A 10,643-nucleotide genomic window follows, 5' to 3' on the forward strand; every position below is an offset into this window, starting at 1 on the left:
GGTTAGATCCTAAAGTGTTTTGTTAAAATTATATTAAGTCACTTATAGTTCAAATAAAACGCCAGCCCACAAGGATAGGAAACAAGGATGTGTGTGAGGTTGTTTTGTCTCAACAGCATATTATGGCCTGCAAAATGGAGCATGTTCAAAATACCTCTTTGAAAATGCGGACAGCTCATTAAGTATACATTTACACATATATATCTAGTGTTGCAGCCAGAGAGACAGTTAATTTCACATACACACACATGTTTGTTTCTAGTCTATCCTTATGGGGCCCTGGGTTTTATTCAAACTATAAGTGACTTTATATCTTCTTTAACAAAACATTTAGATCTAACCTCAAGTTAATACTTGTTTTAACTTGTTTTAGATTAAGGCAGAAACCTCAATCTGAAGTCCATCGAATAACTCCATGAGTTAGCTGACATGACATGCTGCATCAGAAAGCAATGAGAACACATCTCTATCTTGATAGAGCTACATTGTGTACATATATAGAGACATCAGTGTGTACCTTACTCCTTACCTGGTCTGTAGCTGCATTTGAGAGACATTCGCCAAGAAGTCATATCTGAAGAGTTGTCCACTGCGACAGCAGGAGCCTGATTGTTGACCACCTGGGATTCAGATTGAAAAAAAGACTGCATTTAGAACTTATAGTAATGATGCATGTTGAGATACTCACAAGTTACCAAAATGACTTTATTTGAAAACAGTTTCTTAAACGGCACATAACTTAAAGCAGAGTGCATGGCATGCTCTAGAGGTCCAACAAGAACAAATAGGGAGCTGCACTGGTCCATATTCAAGATATACTTTAAAACATATAACAGCTCAGAGTATAACAATATATGCATGTAATAACCTGAGGTTAGATGCTGAAATGTGTTGTACAAATGATGTGAAGTCACTCAAAGTTTGAATAAGAAGAGAGGGCCCGATAAGGATAAACAAGAAAAGTGTGTGTGCATGTGAGGTTAACCATGAAATCAGTTTATGTGAGATAGAAATCCCAGGACCCCATAAGGATGGACCAGAAACAAATGTGTGTGTGAGGTTAACTGGCTCTCTGGCTGCAAGACTAGATATACTGAGTCTAAGATTAAGACGAAACCCTCAATCTGAAGTTCATCGAATAACTCCATGAGTTAGCTGACTGACATGCTGCATCAGAAAAGCAATGAGAACACATCCCTATCTTGATAGAGCTACATCGTGTACATATATAGAGACATCAGTGTGTACCTTACTCCCTTACCTGGTCTGTAGCTGCATTTGAGAGACATTCACCAAGGGAAGTCATATCTGAAGAGTTGTCCACTGCGACAGCACCAGCCTGATTGTTGGTCACCTGGGATTCAGATTGAAAAAAAGACTGCATTTAGAACTTATAGTAATGATGCATGTTGAGATACTCACAAGTTACCAAAATGACTTTATTTGAAAACAGTTTCTTAAACGGCACATAACTTAAAGCAGAGTGCATGGCATGCTCTAGAGGTCCAACAAGAACAAATAGGGAGCTGCACTGGTCCATATTCAAGATATACTTTAAAACATATAACAGCTCAGAGTATAACAATATATGCATGTAATAACCTGAGGTTAGATGCTGAAATGTGTTGTACAAATGATGTGAAGTCACTCAAAGTGTGAATGAGACGAGAGGGCCCTATAAGGATAAACAAGAAAAGTGTGTGCATGTGTGAGGTTAACCATGAAATCAGTTTATGTGAGATAGAAATCCCAGGACCCCATAAGGATGGACCAGAAACAAATGTGTGTGTGAGGTTAACTGGCTCTCTGGCTGCAAGACTAGATATACGAGTCTAAGATTAAGACGAAACCCTCAATCTGAAGTTCATCGAATAACTCCATGAGTTAGCTGACTGACATGCTGCATCAGAAAAGCAATGAGAACACATCCCTATCTTGATAGAGCTACATCGTGTACAGGTCAACATATATAGAGACAACAGTGTTTACAATACTCCCTTACCTGACTGTAGCTCTATTTGGGTCACATCCATCATAGCTAGTCCAGTCTAAAAGGCGTCTCCGTGTCCACTGCCACAGCAGGAGCCTGATTGTGTGTCACCTGGAATTCAGATTGAAAAAAAGACTGCATTTAGAAATTATAGTTATGATGTTTGTTGAGATACTCACAAGTTACCAAATTGACTTTATTTGAAAAGTCTATTCAATGGCAAATAACTTAAAGCAGTGTGCATGGCCTATTCTAAAGTCTAACAAGAACATATAGGGGCTGCACTGATTCATATTCAAAATACACTTTAAAACCTAAAACAGCTCACAAAGTAGAACTATATATATATATAATAACGGAGGTTTAATGCTAAAATGTGTTGTACAAATGATGTGAAGTCACTTAAAGCGAGAATGAGATGACAGGGCCCCATAAGGATACACTAGAAAAGTGTGTGTGTGTGAGGTCAAATATGAAATCCTTTAAAGTGAGATAGAAATCCAGGGCCGGGCCCCATAAGGATGGACTATGAACTGTGTGTGTGAGGTTGTTATCTTTTAACAACATATTACGGCCTGCAATGGAGCATGTTCAAATACCTCTTTGACAAATACAACAGCTCATTAAGTATACATTTACACCTGTTTTAACTTGAGGTTAGATCCTGAAATGTTTTGTTGAAATGATATAAAGTCACTTATAGTTTGACTAAAATACCAGAGCTGCATAAGGATAGACTAGTTCAGACTAGTGTATATTCTTTAAAAACAAGTCAATGTATAGTACTGAGAAATGCAATTGAGTAAAACACTGGCCCTTAAGGGACCTGAAACCATACCTTTGTTGATATCAATGAAGCTTTCAATCAACTATGAAGCAGCTTAGGGTTACAAACGTGCGTGTATGTGAAATTAAATGTCTCTCTGGCTGCAACACTAGATATATATGCGTTTAGATTAAGACTCATCCCTGAATCTGAAGTCCATCGAATAACTCCATGAGTAAGCTGACTGACATGCTGCATCAGAAAAGCAATGAGAACACATCCCTATCTTGATAGAGCTACATCGTGTACAGGTCAACATATATAGAGACAACAGTGTTTACAATACTCCCTTACCTGACTGTAGCTCTATTTGGGTCACATCCATCAGAGGTAGTCCAGTCTAAAGGCGTCTCCGTGTCCACTGCCACAGCAGGAGCCTGATTGTGTGTCACCTGGAATTCAGATTGAAAAAAAGACTGCATTTAGAAATTATAGTTATGATGTTTGTTGAGATACTCACAAGTTACCGAATTGACTTTATTTGAAAAGTCTATTCAATGGCAAATAACTTAAAGCAGTGTGCATGGCCTATTCTAAAGTCTAACAATAACATATAGGGGGCTACACTGATTCATATTCAAGATATACTTTAAAACATATAACAGCTCACAAAGTAGAACTATATATATATATAATAACCGGAGGTTTAATGCTAAATGTGTTGTACAAATGATGTGAAGTCACTTAAAGCGAGAATGAGATGACAGGGCCCCATAAGGATACACTAGAAAAGTGTGTGTGTGTGAGGCTAAATATGAAATCCTTTAAAGTGAGATAGAAATCCAGGGCGGGCCCCATAAGGATGAACTATGAACTATGTGTGTGAGGTTGTTATCTTTTAACAACATATTACAGCCTGCAATGGAGCATGTTCAAAATACCTCTTTGACAAATACAACAGCTCATTAAGTATACATTTACACCTGTTTTAACTTGAGGTTAGATCCTGAAATGTTTTGTCGAAATGATATAAAGTCACTTATAGTTTGACTAAAATACCAGAGCTACATAAGGATAGACTAGTTCAGACTAGTGTATATTCTTTAAACACAGGTCAATGTATAGTACTGAGAAATGCAATTGAGTAAAACACTGGCCCTTAAGGGACCTGAAACCCCATACCTTTGTTGATATTAATGAAGCTTTCAATCAACTATGGCTTGGCTTAGGGTTACAAACGATGCGTGTATGTGAAATTAAATGTCTCTCTGGCTGCAACACTAGATATATATGCGTTTTAGATTAAGACTCATCCCTGAATCTGAAGTCCATCGAATAACTCCATGAGTAAGCTGACTGACATGCTGCATCAGAAAAGCAATGAGAACACATCCCTATCTTGATAGAGCTACATCGTGTACAGGTCAACATATATAGAGACAACAGTGTTTACAATACTCCCTTACCTGACTGTAGCTCTATTTGGGTCACATCCATCAGAGGTAGTCCAGTCTAAAGGCGTCTCCGTGTCCACTGCCACAGCAGGAGCCTGATTGTGTGTCACCTGGAATTCAGATTGAAAAAAAGACTGCATTTAGAAATTATAGTTATGATGTATGTTGAGATACTCACAAGTTAACAAAGTGACATTATTTGAAAAGTCTATTAAATGTTTATTCAATGGCAAATAACTTAAAGCAGTGTGCATGGCCTATTCTAAAGTCTAACAAGAACATATAGGAGGCTGCACTGATTCATATTCAAAATACACTTTAAAACCTATAACAGCTCACAAAGTAGAACTATATATATATATAATAACCGGAGGTTATATGCTAAAATGTGTTGTACAAATGATGTGAAGTCACTTAAAGCGAGAATGAGATGACAGGGCCCTATAAGGATACACTAGAAAAAGTGTGTGTGTGAGGTTAAATATGAAATCCTTTAAAGTGAGATAGAAATCAGGGCGGGCCCCATAAGGATGGACCATGAACTGTGTGTAGCCAGAGGTTGTTATCTTTTAACAACATATTACGACTGCAATGGAGCATGTTCAAAATACCTCTTTGACAAATACAACAGCTCATTAAGTATACATTTACACCTGTTTTCACTTGAGGTTAGATCCTGAAATGTTTTGTTGAAGTGATATAAAGTCACTTATAGTTTGACTAAACACCAGGGCTGCATAAGGATAGACTAGTTTAGACTAGTGTATATTCTACATACACAAGTCAATGTATAGTACTGAGAAATGCAATTGAGTAAAACACTGGCCCTTAGGGACCTGAAAACCCCAAACCTTTGTTGATATCAATGAAGCTTTCAATCAACTATGGCTTGGCTTAGGGTTACAAACGTGTGTGTGTGTGTGAGAGTTGTCTCTCTGGCTGCAACACTAGATATATATGCGTTTTAGATTAAGACTCATCCCTGAATCTGAGTCCATCAATAACTCCATGAGTTAGCTGACTGACATGCTGCATCAGAAAAGCAATGAGAACACATCCCTATCTTGATAGAGCTACATCATGTACAGGTCAACATATATAGAGACAACAGTGTTTACAATACTCCCTTACCTGACTGTAGCTCTATTTGGGTCACATCCATCATATGTAGTCCAGTCTAAAAGCGTCTCGTGTCCACTGCCACAGCAGGAGCCTGATTGTGTGTCACCTGAATTCAGATTGAAAGAAGACTGCATTTAGAAATTATAGTTATGATGTTTGTTGAGATACTCACAAGTTACCTAATTGACTTTATTTGAAAAGTCTATTCAATGGCAAATAACTTAAAGCAGTGTGCATGGCCTATTCTAAAGTCTGCAAGAACATATAGGGCTGCACTGATTCATATTCAAAATACACTTTAAAACCTAAAACAGCTCACAAAGTAGAACTATATATGATATGATATACCTTTATTCGTCCCACAGTGGGAAATTTCAAAAATCACGGCAGTGGTGCACATCAGAGCATTAATAGAAATAATTATAAAACACAAACATAAATACTGAAAAACTAAATGCTAATACTAAATATACAAGGGAAAACAAAGTAAAAGTGCTGAGTCAAGTGTTGAGTTTGCCATGATCTCCTGCAGTGTGTTGTGCAGCCTGACAGCAGCAGGAAGGAAGGACTTGAGGCTCCTCTCCTCAGACACGGGGAGGAATCAGCCGGTGGCTGAAGGAGGTGCAGAGCTGAGTGTCCTGCATGGGTGGGAGGTTCATCAGAGGCGAGGCTTTGCCATCATCCTCCCGTCCCCCACCACCTCCACAGCATCCACAGGACACCCAGCACGCTGCTGGCCTTCTTTAGCAGCTTGTTCAGCCTCTTTCTGTCAGCCGCTGCCATGCTGCTGCTCAGGACACCACTCCATCAAAGATGGCTGATGCCACCACAGAGTCCAAGAAGGTCTTCAGGACCTCAGTCTCCTCAAGCAGAAAGAGTCTGCTCTGTCCCTTTTATAGAGTGTGTGTGCGTGGTCAGCCCAGTCCAGTTTGTTGTTCAGGTGAACACCCAGGTACTTATAAGATTTTACAATCTCAATGTCCAGTCCCTGGATGCTCACTGGTACGGAGGAGAGCATTTACTACTGGTCCACCACCAGCTCCTTGGTCTTACTGGGTTGGCGTGGAGGCGTTCATGGCACCTTTCCAAAAGTCCTGGTTCAGTTCTCTGTACTCCCTATCATCGTCGGCAGAGGCAGGCCACGTGAAAGAGCCATCAGAGAACTTTTGCAGGTGAGCGTGGTCGGAGTTGTGATTGAAGTCCGAGGTGTAGATGGTGAGGAATGGAGCCAGAACGGTTCTTGTGGAGCCCCGTGCTGCAGGAGACCCGGTCTGACTCACATCCCCTATCCTCACATACTGTGGACGGTTGGTGAGGTAGTCCAGGATCCATGTGGTGAGGTGGTGGTCACCCCGGACTGCTCAGCTGGTCCCTCAGAGCAAAGGCTGGATGGTGTTGAAGGCACTGGAGAAGAACATGACTCTCACAGTGTTTCCAGCCTCTTCCAGGTGAGGCGGCATCGTTGCAGCAGGAAGATGGCGTCATCACCCCGATGCCAGGTTGGTAGGCGAACTGAAGTGGGTCCAGATGAGCTCACCAGGGGGCGAAGCTGGACAGGACCAACCTCTCCATCAGGTGATGTTAATGCCACCGGCCTGAAGCTGTTGAGGTCCTTGGGCGCGGGTCTTCAGTACTGGTACCACACAGGAGGTCTTCACAGCTGGTACTTTCCCCAGCCTCAAGCTCAAGTTGAAGGCGTGCTCACTATCCCTTTTGGCTGGTCTGCACAGGATTTGAGGAGCCTTGAGCTGATGCCGTCTGGACCCGTGGCCTTCCTCATATATATATATATATATATATATAATAACCAGAGGTTAGATGCTAAAATGTGTTGTACAAATGATGTGAGAAGTCACTTAAAGTGAGAATGAGATGACTTGAAGCCCCCATACCTTTGTTGATATTAATGAAGCTTTCAATCAACTATGGCTTGGCTTAGGGATACAAACGTGCGTGTATGTGAAATTAACTGTCTCTCTGGCTGCAACACTAGACTGCGTTTTTGTTGATAGAATCTAACCATAAAACTCCATGGGTTTCTATGACTTTAGAAAAGCAAGAGAACAACCCCTTTTTGATAACTAAGGGGTGGCCTATTGGCAAAAGGTTTTTCCCCTTTCCGCGGGGCTCTTTTGGGCACACCATAATGACCACAAACCCCCCACTAAGCAACCGTTGTTTCACCCGGTGCAGATTGAAAAAAGTCTTTAAAATTAAGAAAGATGTTTTTAATACCCCAAGTTTCCGTGCTTTTTTGAAAATCTTTAAAATTTTTAAAACAAATAACACGCATTATGGCCTATTCAAAGTCTAACAAAACATATGGGGCTCATGATTCATTTCAAAAAATTTAAAATTGAACCCCAGCTTTTTACACTTTTAACAAAATAAGGGTTTTTCATACTAAGTTCAAACCTTAAAAGTAACCAACAAATCATGGTCCCCCCGGCTTAAGAAATCCGAATAACGCAACAAGGATAAAAAAACTGGCCGTGTCACTTTTCTAAATAATTTTTATATATTTTCCATTTGACCCCAAGTCTTTTTAATTTGGGAAGCTGAAAAATCTAAAAAGTTGACCAGAACGTTTTTTTGAGTACTCGCTTACAGAACACTCCAAATTTTCTTAATAAAACAACAACCCGTTTCAAAATGTGGAAGGTCCACCCTTTTTTATTAGAAGCAAGAATTTTTAAAGCTTTTATCTGAGCTGGGGGCTCACGGCACTTTATCCTCTTTTTTTACATTCGAAACTAAACCGGTGGCCGCCAGTTCGGAAACAAACCCTTTTTTTCCCGAAAACCCGGAATTAAAACGGGTAAAGTAAAACCCCAAAAGTTTCTTCGGTAAAAAAGGTTTAGCTAGTGTTTTCCCTTTTCCCACCCAAAAGGAAGTCAAATGCCCCGGAAACAGGGCTTTTCGACTGTTTCAATACCCCCCGAATTAAAAGGGAAGGGTTCCAACCGTTTCTTAATGGGGTTTGGGCGGGCCCGTTTTTGCCTTTTGCCGGCCAACCCAATAAATTTAAGAGCAATTCAAAAAAAAATGTTTTAAGATACAACCCCCAATAAAACGGGAAAAGTTAACAAAAATTTCCGTTATGGGATTTGGGGACCGAGGAGTTCATTGCTTCATGGGGCCCCGGTCAAAAGTAATGCTAATGAGATGGGCATATAAATATACCATCTAAAAACGGAAAACTTTTGTCGTTGAACCCTTGAGGAAAAACCAAAATTAAAAACTTATTTTAAAAAGAAATATTGGAGAAAATTTGGTTAACAGAAACCCCCCCCAAAAAAAAATTGAACCCCTGAGGGGTTTGCCCCAAATTTCCGAATTCTGGAAATGGCAAATTCAGGAAATGGAATTTAAAAAAAGTGTTTGAGACCCCCAAATTCAAACATAGGGGGGGTAATTTAAAAAAACCATTCCCATTTTTCCGTGAAAATTTTTAAAACCCCCGGGTTTAAAAGGGGCCTTTTTTTTAAACGGTGTTTCCCCCGAATTTTTTGGGGATTGGAAAAACCGCCCTTTTTTTAAAATTTTCCAATTTTAAAATTTCAAAAAAATTTAAAAACCCCCTTTTTTTTGGCCTTAATTTTTACAAGTTTTGAGTTTTGGGAACCCAAAATTTTTTTGTTTAAAAATTTTTTAAACAAGAATAAAAAAATTTTAAATTTCATAAAAAAAATTTATTTTTCCCTTTTTTAGATTCCCAAATAAAATTTTGTTTCAAAAGTTTTTTAAAAAATTTTCGGTTTTAAAAAAAAAGTTTTTTTTAAAATTTTTTTGGAAAGGGCCCCCTTTTTTTTAAAAAATTTTCAAACCCGGGTTTTTTAAATTTTAAATTTCAAAATTTTTTGGGGGGCCACCGGGCCGGGGGGGTTTTAAAATTTTCCCCTTTAATTTGAGCCCGGTTTTTCCCCCGGGTTTTGGCAATAAAAAAAATTTTTCTTAAAATTTTTTTAAAAAAAATTTTGAAATTTTTTTCTTTCCAAAACGTTTAAAGGACATTTTTAAAAGTCACAAAGGAAATTTCTTTTGGGTTTCTCAAAATTTTGGAAACCCGGCCCCCCGGGGGGTTTCCTTTTTCGGGGGTCCCCAAAAAACTTTAAAAGGGCTTTTTTTTAAAAAAAACCCCCTTTTTTAAAACCCCCCAACCAAAAAGCGGGGCCCAAAAATTAATTAAATTTTAAAAAAACCCCCCAAATTTTTCCTTTTTAAAAAAAGGGCTTTTTTTTTTGGCAAAAAAACTTTTAAAAATTTTTTTTACAAACCAAACAGCCTTTTTGGTTTGGGTCTAGATAAATTTTTCTCCCCGGGTTTTTCTTCGGCCCCCCCATTTAAACCAAATTTAAAAAATTCAAAAAACCGTTTCCAATTTTCCTTTTAAAAGGGTAGGTTTAAAAAAAGGCCTTTTAAAGAAAAAATAAAATTTTTTTTTTTAAAACCTTTGGGAAACTTTTAAAGTTGAGAGGTTTATTTTCCCCCCAAAAAGAAAAAGTTAGGTTTAAAGTTTTAAAAAAAAGGGAAATTTTAAAAAAAAAAAATTTTTTTTAAAATTAAAAATTGTTGTCCGATAAAAAAATTTTCTTTTCCAATATTTTTTTTAAAAAAAAAATTTTAAAAAAATTTTAACCTTTTCCCCCTATTTTTGCCGGGTCTAAAATTTAAATTTTAGAAAAGATTGGGGCTTTTTAAAAGGCCATTAAAAATTTTAAAGATAATTTTTTAAGGAAAATTTTTAAAAGTTGTAAAAGAAGATTTTGAAAAAATTAAAAAAAAGTTTCCAAAATTTAAACCCAATAAGAAACCAAATTTTTAAAAAAAAGGGAGAAAAAGAAAATGTAAAAATTTTTTAAAATTTTTGGGAATTTCTTTTTTTTCAACAAATTTTGGGGAGCTTTTGGGGGGAAAGTTTTTTTATTTTAAAAAAAAAAAATTTTTTAGAATTGTTTCAAAAAAACCCCCGGAAAAAAAAACCTTGCCCTTTTTCACACCAAAAAGGGGGTTTAAAAATGTTTTAAAATTTTTGACTGCCCCCCTTTAAAAAAAAAAATTTCTTCAAAATTTTTTAAAAAATTTTAATTTTTTTTTAAAATTTTAAAAAAGAAATTAGGCAAAGTTTTTAAAAAAAAAACCAAAAACCAAAAAAAAATTTGGGAAATTTTTAACCTCCTTTTTTTTAATTTTTTTAAAAAAAAAAAGAAACCAAAAAACCCCTTTTAAAATCCAAACCTTTTTGGGGGTTTTTTATTTAAATTATTTTTAAATGTTTTTTAAAAAAATTTTTTAATTAAGAAATTTTTGG

At 37.3% G+C, this 10,643-nt stretch overlaps 1 long non-coding RNA gene across 2 annotated transcripts; it reads right to left on the bottom strand.

Moving 5' to 3' along the window:
- Positions 1-542: 542 nt before the first annotated feature.
- On the bottom strand, positions 543-3,334 carry LOC130195700 (uncharacterized). 2 transcript variants are annotated; one of them, XR_008832110.1, is made up of 3 exons: positions 3,111-3,334; positions 1,262-1,354; positions 543-620 (listed from the first exon to the last, which is right to left on the bottom strand). It is a non-coding gene; the product is annotated as an uncharacterized LOC130195700 (long non-coding RNA). The 2 variants fall into 2 exon arrangements; XR_008832111.1 differs by lacking the exon at positions 3,111-3,334 and adding an exon at positions 2,003-2,080.
- Positions 3,335-10,643: the final 7,309 nt, after the last annotated feature.

This window comes from Pseudoliparis swirei, chromosome 6, assembly GCF_029220125.1.
Source record: "Pseudoliparis swirei isolate HS2019 ecotype Mariana Trench chromosome 6, NWPU_hadal_v1, whole genome shotgun sequence".
Classification (NCBI taxonomy): Eukaryota; Metazoa; Chordata; class Actinopteri; order Perciformes; family Liparidae; genus Pseudoliparis; species Pseudoliparis swirei.